We start from the raw sequence: 21,178 nt of genomic DNA on the forward strand, positions 1-21,178 counted from the left end.
ATCTCCCCACTTAACGAGCGTCGCCGTGACGATAAACAAGGCCATTCCCCTTAATTAGTGCTCGTCGTGAACCAATTAACTCGGGCGGGAGTGACGCTAAACGAAGTGGAATGGAGTGATGCATCACACACACACACACACACACACAAATACACCGTGAGCGAAGGAGGCATTTGGTTGCTGACCTACACACACATAAACACGCACACACACACACACACACACACACATATACACACACACACACACACACACACACAACAAAAGATACACGAGTGTAGAGTGTGAGTGTGACTGTTGTGAGCAGAAACACACACACACGCAAGTACACAAACAAAATGTACGCTATCAGAAACACACACGTATGCATTTGCAAACAAACACACTCACACACACACACACACACAAACACACCCTAAGCGAAGGAGGCACTTGGCTGCTGACCTACACACAAACACACACACACATACACACACACATATAGATACACAAACATATTCTCACATGCACACACGCAAATACACAAACACAAAAAGTACACAAGCTGGCGAGAAGAAACACAAACATACACGCTTCCAAACACAAACACACACACACACAGACACACACTATGAGTACTTGGCTGCTGACCTACACACACACACACACACACGCACACACAAACAGAAGATACACAAGTATAGAGTGTGAGTGTGACTGTTGTGAGCAGAAACAAACACACACACACACACACACACACAAACATACACACAGGAACAAAAATACACACTGACGAGCAGAAACACACACACACACACACACACAAACAAAAGATACACAAGTGTAGGTTGTGAGTGTTGTGAGCAGTAACACACACACACACACACAAGTACACAAACAGAAACACACACGTATGCACTTACAAACATAAACACGTGTATATAAACACGTACATACACATGTACATACATATGTACATGTATACACACATACATGTGTATACATGTACATATGTAGACGTACATGTGTGTAAATAAATGTTTTCCGGATGTAAACATATTTTTCAATGTTAATACACATGTTTACTAAAACTATCACTTCTGAATACAACGTCAAACCGCTCTGAGACCGTGATTGGATGAGAGCTGGGTGGCTCCGCCCACTTTTGGCGTCCACCAAGAAGTAGTTGGTTCATTGTTGCGTTTTTTTGGACGGCGAAGGAACGAGGGGGAGAGAATCTGGAGAAGGTGAATGGTGGGATAATAGGCTACTTCTTAGCTTAGCACCTGCTTCCTAGCCTAGCACGCATTTCTTAGCCTAGTTTCTACTTCGTAGCCTAGCACCTATTTCTTAGCCTACCTTCTGCCTCCTAGCCTAGCTCCTACTTCATAGCCTAACTCCTGCTTCCTAGCCTAGCACCTATTTCTTAGCCGAGCTCCTACTTTGTAGCCTAGCTCCTGCCTCTCAGCCTAACTCCTGCTTCCTAGCCTAGCACCTATTTTTTAGCCTAGCTCCTACTTTGTAGCCTAGCTCCTACGTCATAGCCAAACTCCTGCTTCCTAGCCTAGCACCTATCTCTTCGCCCACCTCCTGCTTCCAAGCCTAGCACTTCTGCCTAGCCTAACTCCTGCTTCCTAGCCTAGCACCTATTTCTTAGCCTAGGTCCTGCTTTCTAGCCTAGCACTTCTGCCTAGCCTAGCTTCTGCTTCCTAGCCAAGCACCTTCTTCCAACCTAGCTCCTATTTCCAAGCGTAGCTTGCACCTATTTCTTAGCCTAACTCCTGCTTCCTAGCCTTGCACCTATTTCTTAGTCTAGCACCTACTTCGTAGCCTAGCTCCTACATCCTAGCCAAACTCCTGCTTCCTAGCCTAGCACCTTTTTCTCAGCCTAGCTCCTGGTTCCTAGTCAAGCACCTTCTTCCAACCTAGCTCCTACTTCCAAGCGTAGCTCCTGCTTCCTAGCCTAGCTCCTGCTGCTACCCCGAGGGTGCTACCCCAGAGAAGCTTCTTCTTGATTTGATGGCGAGGTTAGCGTCGCTCAAGCAACGAGCCGCGCTTTTTGGCTCAGCAGAAAGTGGGAGGTCGGCGTTTGCTTCAGCTGAATTTCGAACAAGAAGTTTAAAATTCAGGGCACATCCCATAATTCCACCCTCTTGGGGGGTGAGGGGCTCTGACTACGACCTCTCTGATCGGATGTACTGTAAACAAAGGGCCTGTGTGTGTGTGTGTGTGTGTGTGTGTGTGTGTTTGCATCATCGGCATCCTTCTGCATGCCCTCCCTGCTGCACCCCGCCAAATTAAAAGCACGGGATTGAAATCGGCCATTTAAAATGATTGACAGGTCTATTATGTCCCCGACTGCGGTGCGGCGTAATTACAAAATAAAGCCCGGCGGGGAAAAAAAAAAAAAAAAAAAAACAGGCGTGGCGTGCGCGAGGGGGGGGGGGGGGGGCGGCGTTGGCTAACGTAGCGGGGGATCCGGTCGGGGAGGCAGCAGAAAATTTGAAAGTAATGAAAAGACCCGATTTGTGGGTTGGAGGTCGGGATGAATGTATAAACGCCTTGGCGGATGCTGCGTTTCCGCGGCAACGCAAGGAGGAGAATGTAGCTAGGACCCGATGACATCATTCCGATGTAGCACTGCCAAAAAAAATTGGTGTTGGTGGTGTGTGTGACGTTTGTGTGTGTGTGTGTGTGTGGGTGTCAAAAATGCTAACGTTTTAAGCTAAGCTGTCATCTCAAAGCTGAAAACTGCAATGTAGCCAATCATCGTCCAATCACACGGCCGCATGCATGCATTCACCCTCTCATTCACATGTTGTACAATTCAGGGTCTCCAAAGAACCTCCTGCATGTGTTTGAACTGTTGGAGGAACCTGGAGAACCCTGAGGAACCCCACCAGACACATGGAGAACATGGGAGATGCCACACAGGAAGGCCTCAGTGGGAATCCAATAGGGACCTCTTGCTGTGAGGCTGAAGAGCTAACCACTGCTAGCCTGTGCTAACTACCATACCGCCCAAAACCGCATCCACCTTAAGCCAAATTAGCTTTCCTTTGCTAGTAAAGTGCCCCTTTAAACACATGCATCAACCCAGCCGGGTGTAAACACCCCTCTACCCTTGCTTCCCCCATCTTTCCCCAACTTCCCCTTGCTACCCCCACCTCCACCACCACCCGCCAGACATCACCGAGCAGTATGTACTCGTCTACATACTGTAGACTCACGTGACGCCCCCTTCGCTCATTAATTTCCCTAAATTAAACGTTTGCTCCCCCTCTGGCATGAAGAGATTACCATACTGTACCGCCTTCCCAACCCCCACCCATATAATCATTAAGGAGCTGCAGACACCCAACTGGAGGGGAAGCATACCGAAGAAACCCCGATAAGCGTTCCAAGTTTTAAGGCTTGTTTTGTTTTTTAAGGCTTGTTTACCATACTGTGTTGATGCCCCCACATTCCACCCAACCCCCAACCATAAAGTCATTAAGGAATGCCAGACGCTCAACTCCAGGGGAAGCATACCGAAGAGACCCCAATAAGCATTCCAAATTTCAAGGCTCATTTTATTTGTTTAGGTCTGCACCGGTATGGCAATCATGGTACTCTGATGATCCTGCCCTCCCCCACCTCCACCCATATTATCATTAACATACCTGACTGGAAGTGAGGCATACTGGCAAGCATCACTCTGGTAAGCATCCCAAAGTTCAAGGCTTTTATTCTTTGCCAGCGTGACTGATACTATGTGATGGAGGGCTATCAGCCAGAATAAAAGGAAAGGTGTACAAGACAGTGGTGAGACCAGCGATGATGTTTGGATTAGAAACTGTTCCAATGACCAAAAGACAGCAGGCAGAACTAGAGGTTGCAGAGATGAAGATGTTGAGGTTCTCTTTGGGAGTGACCAGGATGGAGAGGATCAGGAATGACTCTATCAGAGGAACGGCACATGGTAGATGTTTTGGAGAGAAGGTCAGAGAAGCCAGACTGAGATGGTTGGGTCATGGACAGAGGAGGGATAGAGAATATATTGGTAGACGGATGCTGGGATTGGAGCTGCCAGGCAAGAGGTCTAGAGGAAGACCAAAGAGATCAAAGATTTATGGACGCAATGAGAGAAGATATGAAGGTAGTTGGTGTGAGAGAGGAGGATCCAGAGAATAGGGTTAGATGGAGAAAGTGAATTCCCTGAAGTGAAAAGCCCAAAGTAAAAGAAGAATTTGTCACAGGGGTGCAGGACATGTATGACCGAGACAAAGTGATGACTGAGACGGTTGGGACATTAACACTCTGTCCAAACCATGGTGAAGAGGATACGAAGGTAGTTGGTGTGAGAGAGGAGGATCCAGAGAATAGGGTTAGATGGAGAAAGTTGATTTGCTGTGGCGACCCCTGAAGGGAAAAGCCAAAAGAAGAAGAAGAAGAAGAAGAAGGGGCATGACCGTTACCTTACTGTGTTGACCCCAAGTGCCCCCACAATCACCCCAACCATAAAATCATTAAAGAGTAGCAGATACCGTCCTGGAGAGGAATGCATCCCCCTTCGCCAACAATCCCACCCATATAGGAACCTCAAACACCCAAATCCAGGGGAAGCATACCCAAATGACCCTCAGACGCCTTACAAGATTGAAGGCTTGTTTTATTTGTTCAGGTCTGTACTAGTATGTAACATATCTCCACCAGTACCCTGTCCTCACCACCACCTCCCATCCCATCCTCCACTCCACTCAGCACCCCCTGCCCCCCCACCCCTACCCTTATAATCATCAAGGAAGGGTAGATACCCAACTCGAGGGGAAGCATACCGAAGATACCTTCAGAACCCTCCGAGTTTTAAGGCTCATTTTGTTTATCTGGGTCTTGTCGTGGTATCCCCTCCCTCCCACTCCACCACAAGTATACAGCGCGTCGCCGTCGTGGCGGTAACTTTCAAAATAAAGCTCCTTTTCTTCCCTTAAAATTGTCCCCGCAAAGTGTCCCGAGTTGCACAGAAGTGATGTTATGCTCTGATTCCTCAGCCCTTGGCCGGCACAAACTCCAATCTGCAGTTGGAGAGATTAGCCTGTCTGGACCAGTGAATGCCAAATCACTTGTGTGTGTGTGTGTGTGTGTGTGTGTGTGTGTGTGTGTGTGTGTGTGTGTGTGTGTGTGTGTGTTTGTTTGTGCACCCCCTTATTTAGCTGGCATAAATCGAGGTGGCAGATTAGTAGAGGGGGTTTAATGTGGCCAAGCATGGCTGCTTCTGTGGATGACCGTCGTGTAAACAAATCAAAGGGTCGGTGTGCACGTGCATGCGCACACACACACACACACACACACTCACATATATATGCGCACACACATGCACACGAGTTCCAAGAACAACCCGTTTCCCCTTCCGGCCAAAGTGACGGGGAAGTGAAGTACCAAACACACTTTCGGGTCCAGTTCGGATTAGCGGCGGGAAAAAAACAAAACAAAAAACATCGCTAAGCTACGACGGCGGCGTCTTGGTGATTTGCTGTCGTCACGGCGACACTCCCGGGTGCACCGTGACCCACCTTCTCGCCTCGTGGAACATCTCCGAGTGTGTCAGACGGCTCGTCGCTTTCGGACCGGAGCCAAGATTTGGGCAAACTCGCGCTCTTTCCAAACCTTTTTTACCCCGCGGCGCCCATGTCCTCCTTCGCTCTGATTGGTCGATCTGCTGCATTGGTCCCTCCCTGGAGAGAAACCAAGTCAGGGTTTTTTTTTTTTTGGTCCGTTTTTTTCGGGGACGAGATATTTCTCACTTTCCCGCGACGACGTGAAATGAACAAAATAATAATAAGATGCACTTCAGTGTAAAAAGTAATAGCGCGCGTTAGCCGCGTTAAGCTAGCAGCGCGAGAAAACAAAAGAAAGATGTATTAAAAGTGGATTTCTGAATTGAAATAGATAATATCGGGTGAGCCTCCTCGCTGCTGCTGATGCTCAGCGGGAGGTTGTTGCCATGGTAACCAGGTGGACCTCCGTCCTATGGTTGCGAGTGAATGAGTGAACGGCGGATGACGACTTTATAACGTTCGAATGAATGAATGAACCATTTTATGTTTTAACGATGTGTGAATGAATGAATTATTCTACGTCTATATGATGTGTACATTTATGAATATTTTGTCAACAGGATAAATGAATGAATGAATGAATTATTTTATGTCCATATGACCTGTGAATGAATGATATTTATTATAGATAATATGTGAACGGATGAACGCTTTTATATTCTTGATGCCTGAATGATTTGTGAATGAATGTTTTGTCTATATAATGTGTGAATGATTGATTTTACATCCATTAATGAATGAATGAATGTTAATATATCTTTACAAAGTGTGAATGAATGAATGAAAGATTTTTTTGTCATTTTGACGGATGAATATGATTGGATTTGTGAATGAATGAATAATTTTTTTGTCTCTTTAATGAATGAATGATTTTATGTCTTTTTAATGAATGAATGACTGTCATTTTGACAAATGAATGAATGAATGAATGATTTTATGTCATTTTGACAAATGAATGTATGATTGAATTTATGTCTTTTTAATGAGTGAATGAATTAATGATTTTTTGTCTCTTTAATGAATGAATGATTTTATGTATTTTCGATGAGTGAATGAATGAATGATTTTATGTCTTTTTAATGAGTGAATTAATGAATGAATGATTTTATGTCTTTTTAATAAGTGAATGAATGAATGGTTTTATGTATGTTTGACAAATGAATGAATGAATAAATGATTTATGTCTTTTTAATGAATGAATGACTGTATGTCATTTTGTCAAATAAATGAATGAATGATTGAATGATGTTATGTCTTTTTGGTGCGTGAATGAATGAATAAATGAATGAATGAATGAATGAATGATTTTATGTCATTTTAACAAATTAATGTATGATTGAATTTATGTCTTTTTAATGAGTGAATGAATGAATAATTTTATTGTCTCTTTAATGAATGAATGATTTTATGTATTTTCGATGAGTGAATGAATGAATGATATTATGTCTTTTTAATGAGTGAATTAATGAATGATATTATGTCTTTTTAATGAGTGAATGAATGAATGAATGTATGTCTTTTTGTCAAATGAATGAATGATTGAATGATTTTATGTCTTTTTGGTGCGTGAATGAATGAATAAATGAATGAATGAATGATTTTATGTCTTTTTAATGAATGAATGAATGATTTGATGTCTTTTTGGTGCGTGAATGAATGAATAAATGAATGAATGATTTTATGTCTTTTCAATGAATGAATGAATGAATAAATGAATGAATGAACGAATGATTTTATGTCTTTTTAATGAATGAATGACTGTTTGTCATTTTGACAAATGAATGAATGAATGAATGATTTTATGTCTTTTTAATGAATGAATGAATGATTTTATGTCTTTTTGGTGTGTGAATGAATGAATAAATGAATGAATGAATGGTTGTATATCTCTAAGTCAGCAGGCCCACCATCTCATCCAATGACAGCTACTCTTATTGCAGGCTTCATAATGAACGAACGAATGAACGAATGAACGAATGAATGAATGAATTCCCCGCTGCTGTCGATGAAAGTTCCTCGGAAGCCGATGTTTGGTATTTACCTGCAGCCTCAGGAGGGGATGAGACGGATGCAAATGTCGGAACAACACAAACAACAACAGGAGGAGGAATAACGCCCAACGTGCTCCGCCTCCGCTAATATGCAAATGAACTCGGACGTTCCCATGGCGACCCTTGAGGTCATTTTTTTTTTCAAAACTTTAACGTAGGTAATAAACATCCCTGTTTAAAAACAATCATGATAATCCTCTTCTTCATAAAAAGAAAATAATGAAGGCGGCGGAAATTAATTCATGAGTCATTTGACACCAGAAAGCCGGTGAAATTAACAAATTATAAATAGGAAATAAAATTCATTCTCATTTTTTCAGCCTTCATATATATCATTTATTTATTCATTTATTTATTTGTAGATATATTCAAATAGTGGAGTATTTTATTGACATTTACTGATATAGATTTTTTTAATCATTATTTATTTCTCCATTTATTTAACCTATCTTACCTACCGAGGATGAATGAATGAATGAATGAATGGAAAGAATTAAAAGTTAAAATGACTTATTCTTTAACAACACCTTGGATGGATAAATTAATGAATAGATGAAAATTATTCTTACTTTTTGTACTCTTTTTATTCCCTCGTCGGACCTGATAACAACACCAAAACCTTCTGTTCCTGCTAACTGCTAACAGGCTAGGTTTGTTAGCATTGTTAGCATGGCTAGTGTAGTTAGCAGCGCTAAAGTCCTGCATGTCTTTCTAAGAGGTGCGTGATGTCATGATTGAAGTCTTCAAGGGAAAAACACAGGTGTCGACAACAAACCCGCCTTGTCGCGCTCGCCGGCGCCATGGCAACGGCGGATTCATCCGGAACGGCGAGTAAAACCGGATCATCGAGCGTCCGTACCGTCATGGCCGACATTGCCTTCGGCGTGGAGAAGATAAACGTAAAAAAACACCGAGGGGGCGCTTCGAATTTAAACGGCGGCGATGGCGGCGGCGTCCTAAGCCCCGCCCCCTCCCGCACGGGGGCCAGTGTGGGTGTGTGAGTTCGGGGATGTGTTGCTAAACATATCTTTGTACCGGAATAATCCTTGTCGTATCATAAGCCAGCGGACAATGATGATCCTAATCCCGCTCTAAGAAGCTTTTCATAAAGTGAAAAGCAACACACACACACACACACACACACACACACACACACACACACGTCTGTGGAGTAACTTTTAACACACACTCGTTTTTAAGATTAGCGCTTGGGGTTTATTTTTCAGATTTGGATGTCTAAACAGTATTGGTTCACGCTGCTTGTGTGTGTGTGTGTGTGTGTGTGTGTGTGTGTGTGTGTGTGTGTGTGACGGAAAATTTAATTATCACCTGACGGCCAGCCGTCACGTCGCTCCCGATTCGGCGGGAGAATCCAAACAATGGGTCCGAAGGCGGCGGCGATATGCGTGACAGGCGTGACGATGGGTTGCCATGGCGACGCGGTCACGGACGGAATCCCGTTTCTCTTTGATCACCGCCGTCGATATCCCTAAGAAGTAATCGATTACTCTGTCGGAGCTAGCGGTTACATGCTAATGTTTACCTTTCCCTGCGGGGCGTCGTTTTGTGTACATTGTTTCCATGGCAACTTGCCTACATGTATATATTCACGTGTGCGTGTGTGTGTGTGTGTGTGTGTGTGTGTTACCTCACACTGTACGCCTTTGTTTGCAGGTTTATGTTTGTGACACCCTTTTTGTTTTGCTAATCTCCCGCGTCGCTGAAATTAGCCGCGGCGCGACGAATTACGCTGGCTAACGCGCTAACTCGAGTTAGCCAGTAAAAAATACTAGAGTAAAAAATACTAAAGTAAAAAATACTAAAGTAAAAAAATAGTAAAAAAATATTAAATACCCTTCCTCTGCGGAGAAGTACTGCAAACCATTTGCTAGTACTTGACACAGTACTATTGCTAGTACATTTTACTCTTGATGGTGTAACGCAAGACAAATGCTAGCGCTAGCTCATTGCTAACACAGAGCGCATTAGCGGATGAATTAAAAAATAAAATGTTTCCTTTTAAATCTGTGCATTTTTAAATCGTCGGATGCTGTGCTTGCAGAGCGCCTCGTCTCGTCTTTGAAATTTAATCGTGAAATCCCGATCGCTTCCGAACGAATCTGGATCGTGTCAATCTCGCGGTTGCTAGGCAACCAGCCTGAGATGGAGGACTCCCTGACCGTTACCGGGGCTAAAAACCTCCGGTTCTACTTTTTATCGTCCCGTAGTTTTTGTGGACTTCATTTAAAATCGGACCCTTCGCCCGGTTTCTCGCTGCGCCTCGATGCCTTTCAGCTCAGTCGCCATGGCAACGGTCGATCAACAGGCGCGAGCTGGCGATCAGCCGTGCGTTAAACCGCTTTTTTAGGGTTTTTAACCATTTCCCCCCCGGCGACCTCCGACCCCGAGGGGTTACCCATGACAACGGCCAGCGGAACCGTCTACAGAACCCGTTCGGACCTCTGCTGGCCCCCCCCCCCCACCCCTTCCAGTCGTCATGGCGACGGACAGGAAGTGAGATCTTCCATCCCGTCCTGTGCAAACTTTAAGTAAACCGGAGCTTTCAGAGCTGGAGAACACGGCCGACAGACACGCTATTGTGCGTGTGTGTGTGCACGTATATGTGTGTGTGTGTGTGTGTGTGTGTGTGTGTGTGTGTGTGTGTGTCTGGTTTCTATCATCGCCTCCGACCCACGCAAGGTCAGCAGAGGTGGCGTGTATTGGGAAAAAGAAATCTGGCGTTCATTAGTCGCAAGGCCCGCGTGCGTTTCCCTCCAACAGTAAAGCAGCTGTTATCTATCACACACACACACACACACACACACACACACACACACACACACACACACACACACAGACAAAGAGCGATGCAGAGATGAGGCTTTTATGAGAGGATACAGAGGGTGAACAGGCTGCGAATCAAATCAGTCTTTTGTGTTTGATTCCCACAGGCCGTGGTGTCACACACACACACACACACACACACACGCACACACACACAGACATGGTTGAAACCCCCCCCCAAAAAGCTCAACTGTTACCATCAACCGTGAACAAACAGCAGCTCTTATTGTATTCACCTGGGTGTTATTTGGATGAGTGTGTGTGTGTGTGTGTGTGTGTGTGTGTGTGTGTGTGTGCTATGGGAGTGACGTGCACGCCTCTTCTCCAGAAAAAAAGCGCATGAAGGGAAACGGTTGAAGACCGGGAGCTGGTCGGATCCCCGGCGGCGCCGGCGGCTCCTCGCCTTTTTTTTTTTTTTTTTTTTTTCGTCCAATCAGAGAAGCTCTGGAGGCTCTCGGGCTGCGAGCAGAAAAAAAAGCGTTTTCTGTAAAGCGTGAAAGAAATTATGGGATTTTAAAAACCCTCCAGGAGTAAATGTTTGTTCATATATAATACATGTCTTAATACACCCCAAAAAGATGATTATTTTTGATATTAGTTGGAGGACGTCTCGTATTTTGGACCCCAAAATATAAAATTAATTACAAATGAAACATATTTTTATCAAATATGTAATAATCCTAGTAATACAATTGATAATAATAATAATTGTAATATTCACTGGCAAAGATGTATTGTAAATTATAATAATAACAAAAGATGATAAATAATTGAAAATTATTTTTAGAAGAAGTAGTCGTAGTTGTGAAAATTTTTTACTTTTTTTTCAGTTTTATTTTTATATTCATTTGATTTTGTTTTATTGTATTTCATTAAATTCATTTTAAAATCTTTAACTATAAGTAATTTTAATATTAAATTGAATTTCTCGTTTTTTGTGTTAATAGTATTCAAATCTAATATTTGAATTTAATTTTCCTATATATTATTTTTAATTTTATTTTATTGAATAATAGATAGATAGATAGATAGATAGATAGATAGATAGATAGATAGAAAATACAATAATATTTGTTAATAATTGTATATATATTGTAATTATATATGTTTTACATATTTATATTAAAATAATAATTATAATGATATTTTAGAGTAGTCGTAGTATTATCCTATTAAGGCTGCGAGTGTCTGTGATTTTTTATTTATTTTCTTGATGTCAATTTTATTCATTTTTTTTTAAATACTAAGATTCAAATTAAATATTCATATTTTATTCGATTTAATTATTTTTCTCTTTTAATCTAATTTTCATATTCACCCTGTTTCTCTTTTTACATTTCATTTATTTTTTTTTAATTAAACGTTCACATCCATTCTTATTTTTCTTCATTTCAATTTCAATTCCAAATAGCTCGTTTTTATTTATTTTTCAAGCGCGAGGGGTCGTGGCAAATTAGAAGCCAGACATGGCAAGTTAACACACACACACACACACACACACACACACACACACACAAGCTGTCAGGCTGCTAACAGAAAAGCCATCCTGTCGTTTACCGTGACGCTCCTTCCTCTCGCCCGGCGTTTCCTCGTCGCCGGGGCCGAGTCAAGGTCCCGCTCAAAAAGCTTTTCACTTAGCGACGGCGACGGCGACGGCTTGGCCTCGCCTGGTAAATGGCGTCTCCGAGGACCAGGGGTTGCGGGGGCGCCGCCGCATTAAAAAAAAAACAAAAAAAAACGAGAACACAGCTGCCGGCTGGCGTTGTAGCCTGGTTGTTTTTTCGTGTGTTTACGTTGTTTGTTTGAGGTGTTGACAGCAGGGGGTTCTTGTTTTTTGGGGGGTCGGAACTGCTTGGATTTCTACCTGCCTTGTGTTTACGTTGTACATCAGGTGTGACGCTGTAGCTGCAGCATGTCTTACCTTCTGTCTGTGGTGTCGCGTTTACGTTGTTCCTGCATTGTGGTCACGCTGTACCTGTGCTGTGTTTATGTTGTACCGAGGTGTAGCATCGTAGCTACACCTTGATTAGCAGTGTTTGCTAGGTCTATGCTGTACCTGTGCTGTGTTTATGTTGTGCCGAGGTGTAGCGTCGTAGCTTTACCTTGATTAGCAGTGTTTGCTAGGTCTATGCTGTGCCTGCGCTATGTTTATGGTGTACCCATGTAAGTTTCACTGTACTTGTGCTATGTTTACGTTGTGCCTGCTCTGTTTATGTTGTACTTGTGCTATGTTTATGTTCTACCTGTGTAAGTTTACATTGTGCCCAGGCTGTATTTTCGTTGTACCTACGCTTTGTTTACACTGTACTTGTGCTATGTTGACGTTGTACTTGTTCTGTTCACGTTTTACTTGTGCTATGTTAACGTTGTACCTGCGCAAGGTTTAGGAAGTACTTGTGCTATGTTTACGTTGTACTTGTGCTATGTTTGCATTGTACCTGCGCTTTGTTGACGTGGTACTTATGCTATGTTCACGTTGCACCTGCGTTGTTTTTATGTTGTACTTGTGCTATGTTTGCCTTGTACTTGTGCTATGTTAACGTTGTACCTGTGCAAGGTTTAGGATGTACTTGTGCTATGTTTATGTTGTACTTGTGCTATGTTTACATTGTACCTGCGCTTTGTTGACGTGGTACTTGTGCTATGTTGACGTTGCACCTGCGCTGTTTTTATGTTGTACCTGCCCTATATTTGCCTTGTACTTGTGCTATGTTTATGTTGTACCCATGTAAGTTTACGTTGTACCTACGCTGTATTTAGGTTGTACCTACGCTTTGTTTACACTGTACTTGTGCTATGTTTACATTGTACCTGCGCTTTGTTTACGTTGTACTTGTTCTGTTTGCAATGTAATTGTGCTATGTTTACGTTGTACTTGTGCTATGTTCAGGTTGCACCTGCGCTGTTTTTACGTTGTACTTGTGCTATGTTTATGTTGTACTTGTGCTATGTTGACATTGTACCTGCGCTTTGTTTACGTTGTACTTGTTCTGTTTACGTTGTACTTGTGCTATGTTTACATTGTACTTGTGCTATGTTGACGTTGTACCTGCGCTTTGTTTACGTTGTACTTGTTCTGTTTACGTTGTACTTGTGCTATGTTTATGTTGCACCCGGGCAAGGTTTACATTGTACTTGTTCTATGTTTACATTGTACCTACGCTTTTTTTAGGTTGTACTTGGGCAAATTTTACGTTAGACTTGTGCTATGTTTGTGTTGTACCTGCGCTTTGTTTACGTTGTACTTGGTCTATGTTTACGCTGACCTACGCTGTGTTTATGTGTACCTGCGCTATGTTTACATTGTACGTGTGTAAGTTTACGTTGTACCTGTGCTGTGTTTATGCAGTTTACCTGCAACATGATCGTACTGCGGTGTTTGTGCTTTACTTACATTGCGTTTACGTTGTATGAGCACCATGTTTTACGTTGTAACTTCGACATGCTTGCGTTGTATCCACGTTGTTGGTTTTACATCATGTTTCCTTGCACCTGCGTCACGTTCATGTTGCACAACCGTCCCGTTTGTGTAGCACCGCTCCTCTCTTTTGTTGTTTCCACCGTCATGTTTGCGTTGTAGCCGCATCACGTTCATGTTGTTACGTTGCGTCTCCGTCATGTTTACGTTGTAGCTTCGTTACATTCAGGTTCCATCCGTCATTTTGCAACATATCCGTTGTGTTAACCTTGTGTTTACGTTGTGTCACCTCCTCTCCTTCAACACGTGACTGTTTACACCCAAGCTTTTCGAGGCAGACACACACACACACACACACACACACACAATCGACCAATCAGAGGAGTGTTAAAACATCAATCCTCGTTTCCAGCAGGAAGTAGGAGCGACGGCGGGGGTCAGAGTGAAGCATGTCCGCTCTCCTCTTCCTCCGAGTGTGTGTGTGTGTGAGTGTGTGTGTGTGTGTGTGTGTGTGTGTGTGTGTGAGAGTGATTGGCCGGGTAATGAAGGCAGAGAGCTGCGGCGGCGGGGTAATTGGCCGTGATTTAAAAACCCTCTGATGGCTTAAGTGGGAATGCAGTTCGGCAAATTAATGGTTCTTAATCGAACACGTGTGAACGGCTTAATATGGCGGGGAGTCGGCGCTCGCCGTCGCCGGGGCGACGGGGTTGACGCACCCCGGCAAACACTCGACGCAAACACTCCGAGCTTTCATGGGAGTGTTTTCACGGGAGAGGAAAAGTTGAGTTTTTCGGGAAGGAGTCGGGTTCAGAGCTGGGATGAGATGGTCCTTCCTGGACGCTCATGGAGGTCACATGACCTGCCTGCCAGAGGGGGCGGAGCTTAGAGGATGAATGGATGAATGAATGGGAAGGATTACTACTTGTAAACAATCATCTTCTCAGATTGTCAGGGAAACCAAAGGGGGCTGGAAATTGATGGATGATGAATGAATGAATGGATTGATGAATGAGAGGATGAATGAATGAATAAATGAATAAATGAATGAATGGATGATTGGATGGACTAATGAATGAATGAATGGACGGATTATTGAATGGATGAATAAATGAATGAATGAATAGATGGATGGATGGATGGATTAATTATAGATTAATGAATGAATAAATAGATAAATGAATGAATGAATGGATGGATGGATGGATGATTGAATGGATGGATGGATGATTGAATGAATGAATGAATGAATGAATGGATGGATGGATGGATGGATGGATGATAGAATGAATGAATGAATGAATGAATGAATGAATGGATGACGGATGATTGAATGGATGGATGAATGAATGAATAAATGAATGGATAAATGGATAAATGAATGAAGGGATGGACGGGTTATTGAATGGATGAATAAATAAATGAATGAATAGATGGATGGATGGATTAATTATAGATTAATGAATGAATGGATAAATAGATTATTGAATGAATGAATGGATGGATGGATGATTGAATGAATGAATGAATAAATGAATGAATGGATGAATGGATGGATGGATGAACTAATGAATGAATGGATGGATGGATGGATGGCGGATGATAGAATGGATGGATGATTGAATGAATGAATGAATGAATGGATGGATGGATGGATGAACTACTGGATGGATGGATGAATTAATGGATGAATGAATGAATGAATGAATGAATGGATGTATTAATGAATGGATTGATGGATGGATGGCGGATGATAGAATGGATGGATGAATGAATGAATGAATGAATGAATGAATGAATGAATGAATGAATGAATGAATGGATGGATGTTGGATGATTTCGTCCTTCTAACCCGACGGGTCGGACACTGTCGCACGATGAATAATTGATATCAAGGTCGTTTGCAAAGATTGAGATCCGAATGAACGAGTGAATATTTGCATGTCTCTACATGACGAGTGAATGCCTCCAAATGAAGCCCTGTGATTGGTCCAAGTCGAACCCTCCTCCATAGGCTCCGCCCCCTCCTAATTCCAGCAGCGCTCTCTGCCTCCCGGTCAACCGTCCCCTGCGACCCCAGGTCGCGCTCACAAATCCCGCCAACGTGACGAAAATTAACGGCAAGCGTGACGTCGGCGCCGCCCGTTTCCCCCCCGACCCCTCCACGCCGCCGACCCCTCCACGCCGCCGCCGCCGCCGCCGCCATTGAAGGTGTAAACGACCCCCGGAGGAACGTGATGCAAGAAACAACCCGGCTTCTCACTTTGGACGGCTTTTGAAAAATCAGAATTGATTTGTGTGTGCGTCTTTAGTCTATTGTGTGTGTGTGTGTGTGTGTGTGTGTGTGTGTGTGTGTGTGTGTGTGTGTGTGTTCGCCGGCCTGCATGCTGAGATAAAGAGCCGCGAAGAAGGAGTGTAACTGCAGACTCGTAGCGAAGTCTCCAGGGGCGAGGAGCCACTACAATCAAGCAAAACGGAGACGACATTAACCTCCCGTCGGGATGTGTGTGTGTGTGTGTGTGTGTGTGTGTGTGTGTGTGTGTGTGTGTGTGTGTGTGTGCGCGCGCAGGGGTTTTGATCCGGTTAAAACACCATCGCCCATTTCCCGTTTTTGCGTCATTTGCTCAAGAAAGAACGGCTTATTTGGATTTTTTTTTTTTTCCCCATGTGTGTGTGTGTGTGTGTGTGTGTGTGTGTGCGCGCGTGCACGTGTGTGTGTGTGAGTGCGCACGTGCATATTTGCACATCCAGACAAACGCTCCTTTTTAATCAAACACTCTCGCTGCCTCTTTCTTTAATTATGTGAGACCTAATGACGCGGAGAGCAGCAGCGTCTTCATTAACCCCCACCTCCATCACCAGCTCCTTCAACCATCTCCAGAAAGTTCTGGAAGTTCTCCACCTTCAGTTCTCCTGAGATAGACAGCGGAGGAGGAGGAAGAGGAGGGAAGGAGGGAGGGTTATAATTAATGCTGTTTTTTGTGCGTGAAGAACTCGCAGATGTAGCACTCTGTGAAGGAGTACTTGTAGATGGGGTACTCAGGCAAGAACGTCCTTGGAGGTCCACCTTGGACCAGGAACCGGAGATGGTTCAGGTTTCATCCTGATTGGACTGTGTTTATAGACATTTCCTGGTATGCTATGAAGCTAAAAGTGTTAGCTCACCTGCCCAATCCATAGGGTCGGATATGACGTGGGTCCACCCTTTGCAGCTAGAAGAGCTTCAGCTCTTCTGGGAAGGCTGGTCCACAAGGGTCAGGAGTTTGTTGAGGGAAATTTTTTTGACCAGAAGCACATTTGTGATGTTGGACCAGAAGGCCTGCGCTCTAATTCATCTCGAAGTTGTTCACTTGAGGTGCAGGTCAGTCAGCCAGACTCTGTTGTCCATGTCCTTGTGGACCTTCTGCACTGGTGGACAGTCATGTTGGAAAAGGAAAGGTCTAGCTCCAAACTGTTCCCACAAAGTTGGGAGTATGTTTTGGTATGCTTTCAGAGTTCCTTTCAGTGGAACTCAGGGGCCAAAAACAAGGCCACCTCCTGAAGAACAACCCCTCCACCAAAGTTCACACTTGGTACAATCCAGTCATACAAGTACTGTTCCCCCGGCGACCACCAAACCCAGACTTGTCCATCAGATCTCCAGGTGGGGAAGTGCGATTGGTCACCAGAGTCCGATGGTGAAGCTGCTCGGCCGTGGAAACCCGTTCTATGAAGCTCTCTGCGCGCTGTTCCTGAGCTCATCTGAAGGCCATGTGAAGTCTGGAGGTCTGTAGACATTGACTCAGCTGAAAATTTGCCACCTCTTGGCACTTTGCGCCTTAGCATCCGCTCGGTTTACGTAGTCTACCGCTTTGTTCCCAAACACTTCCATGTTCCTCTAATCCTGCTGACGGTTGACTGTGGAGTAAATTTTACGGCTGGATTTTTGTCTCAGGTGGCATCCTGTCACGTTAGCCAAAGCCTCAATATCCATGTGTTAGCATGTGTTACCATTGAGTCCCGATCGATCCCGATGTCCCTCTGCTAGCCCCCTCCTAGCGGGCATTAGCATCTCCGTGACCCGCATATGACTTCCTGTTTCGTAGGAGCCACGTTTAGCAAGAAACGTTCAGGTGCTAACCGGGATTCCTCTTCATCACTTGGTAAATCAGCCATGGCTGTTGATGCTAACAGAGGCTAACAATAACCAGCAGCTAGTTGGTTGAGGGATTTAGCCTCCGGTCTCCATGGCAACCCACTTCTCATTTGATGTTGGCTTTGGAACGTTTGAAGTGGAACATGAACGACGACGACTAGTTTGTAGCAGAGTTACAGCGGAAACAGTGCAAACTGGCAGGGCGTTAGCTGGAATCTTGCTAACAATGCTAAATTTGGTCATCCGGCTCAATATTACCTGGAAGGGAAATTGTTTATTTTATAACTTTTTTAACTATTTTACAATATTAACAATATAAGATAACAATTATTATTGTTGTTATTGCTATATCATAAATATGAATAATCTTTGTATTCTTATGATTGCAATTATTATCATAGCTGTTGTAATTGTTATATTAGTATATCTATTATAATTATTATTGTTGTTCTTATTCTTGTCGTTTCACTAAAATTATTATTATATTTGTATTTTTATTCTTATGTTGTTGTTTTCATTGTATCAATTACACTTGACATAATTGTTATTATTGTTACTCTATCAATATAATGATAGTATCTATTATTATTATTCTATTTATTCTTATTTATATATATATATATTTTAGCATTATTATTTCATTACTATTACTAGTCATATTTATTATTATCATAATGATATTATTTTTAGTATTATTCTGATTATATATAGTATTTTTATTATGTTATAGTTGTCAATGTATCAACGACACAATAATGTTATTTATTATTATTGCTCTTATATCATCAATACAGTGATAATATATATCATTATTATTATATTAATATGTGATATTATTATTATCATATTTCCATCATTATTGTTGTATCATTATTGGATGGCAATTTCTATTTTATAATAACAATGACATATTTTACTATCATTCATAATAAAAAAAATAATAATAACAATAACATATAACCTGATAATAGAAAAGCAAACATAGTAAACAGTAAAACATTAACAAAAATATTATGGGATGGATTTCAGTGTCGCTTATTTGAGGGTTTTGCGGGGTCTGGGAACGTTTGAGGAACGTCACTGCAGATGAACATGTAAACACACACACACACACACACACACACACACACACAGAGGTCCAGTCAAAAGTGCTGGAATTGTCATGTCTGTCCAAAATAAGCAAAAAAAACAAATAAAATAAATTTTTAAAATTAAAAATAAAAATCTATCAACGCCGATCAATCAGATCGATCTGATCAATTTTTTAATTTTTACTTTGAAATTAAAATTCTGTACGGCTTTATTTCCTGCCTGTTTTCCTTTCAAAATAAAATAAACATCAGGTTTCAACAGCTTTGAGAGGTCATGAATATCTTATTTTGTCAACACACACACACACACACACACACACACACACACACACACACACACACACACACACACACACAGCCTATTCATCTCTTGTAATTTCCCCACCTCACTAACTTCATAATTACGAGTCTGCGCCGCCATTATTAGTCCTTGAAAACAAACAGCGTCCCGCCGGCGGCGGCCATGACGGCCCGGCGCCGCTTCTCTCGCTTTTATTAGCCGCCTTATTAGCATTTCAGCCATCGGGGCTCCGATTTTAATATCGGGTAAAACAAAAGATGGCTGACGGTTACTGTGGCGTTACTATTATGGGATGGGTGGGGTGATTTATTTATTATTTGTCTTATTGTTGCTGTGGAAACAGGGTGGAAACGCCAAGCGCAGGACCCGGGACAGGAGCGAAAGGGTGCTAACGGTTTTAGCGCGGTGATGTTCTGGTGCGATGTTCTAACATCGTGTTCTCACAGGATCTTCTAACTGATGGGTTCTCATATGATCTAGCATGATGTTCTAGCATGATGCTCTAAAGCTATGCTCTAGCTTGATGCTCTAGCATGATGCTCCAAAGCTATGCTCTAACATGAATCTCCAAAGCTATGCTCTAGCATGATGCTCCAAAGATATTCTCTAGCATGATACTCTAAAGCTATGCTCTAGCTTGATGCTCTAGCATGATGCTCCAAAGCTATGCTCTAACATGAATCTCCAAAGCTATGCTCTAGCAGGATGCTCCAAAGCTATGCTCTAGCTTGATGCTCTAGCATGGTGCTCCAAAGCTATGCTCTAGTATGATGCTCCAAAGCTATTCTCTAGCATGATACTCTAAAGCTATGCTCTAGCTTGATGCTCTAGCATGATGCTCCAAAGCTATTCTCTAGCATGATACTCTAAAGCTATGCTCTAGCTTGATGCTCTAGCATGATGCTCCAAAGCTATGTTCTAGCATGATGCTCCAAGCTATGCTCTAGCATAATGCTCTAAAGCTATGCTCTAGCTTGATGCTCCAAAGCTATTCTCTAGCATGATACTCTAAAGCTATGCTCTAACATGATTCTCCAAAGCTATGCTCTAACATGATGCTCCAAAGCTATGCTCTAGCATTATTCTCTAAAGCTATGCTCTAGCGTGATGCTCCAAAGCTATGCTCTAGCTTGATGCTCTAGCATGATGCTCCAAAGCTATGCTCTAATATGATTCTCCAAAGCTATGCTCTAGCATGATGCGCCAAAGTTATGTTCTAGCATGATGCTCCAAAGCTATGTTCTAGCATGATGCTCCAAAGCTGTGTTCTAGCATGATGCTTCGAAGCAATGTTCTAGTTTGGCTCTAAATCGTGATGCGTAACATTAATTCTAGCCTGATCTATGCTAACTGAAGGGTTCCCATGTGTTCTAGCAGCGTATGCTATGATGCTTTAACATTATGTTCTAGCATGTTGCTCTAGCATGACGCTTTAGTTTTATGTTCTGACATGATGCTCTAGCATCATGCTCCAAAGCTATGTTCTAGCTTGGTGCTCTACCATGATGCTTTAACATTAATTCTAGCCTGATATGATCAAACTGATGGGTTCAAGTGCGTTCTAGCATGATACGCTAGCATCAATCTTTAACATAAAGTCTTCTAACTAATGGGTTCTCAGGTTTCTTAACATGATTTGCTAGCATGGATTTCTAGCATGATGTTATTTTGTGATGTTCTAACGTGATGCTCTATCATGATTCTCTAAGATAATGCTCTAGCATGATCTGTGCTAACTGATGGGTTCACTTGTGTTCTAGCATGA

At 42.7% G+C, this 21,178-nt stretch overlaps 1 protein-coding gene across 3 annotated transcripts in view; it reads left to right on the forward strand.

The window, feature by feature from the left end:
• The window catches only part of atrnl1a (attractin-like 1a), a 195,818-nt gene that overhangs the window by 115,930 nt on the left and 58,710 nt on the right, over positions 1–21,178 (forward strand). The window lies entirely within an intron of this gene.

The sequence above is a fragment of the Fistularia commersonii genome, chromosome 2, assembly GCF_037954325.1.
Source record: "Fistularia commersonii isolate RoL2024-O1a breed Wild chromosome 2, RoL_Fcom_v1.0, whole genome shotgun sequence".
Taxonomy (NCBI): Eukaryota; Metazoa; Chordata; class Actinopteri; order Syngnathiformes; family Fistulariidae; genus Fistularia; species Fistularia commersonii.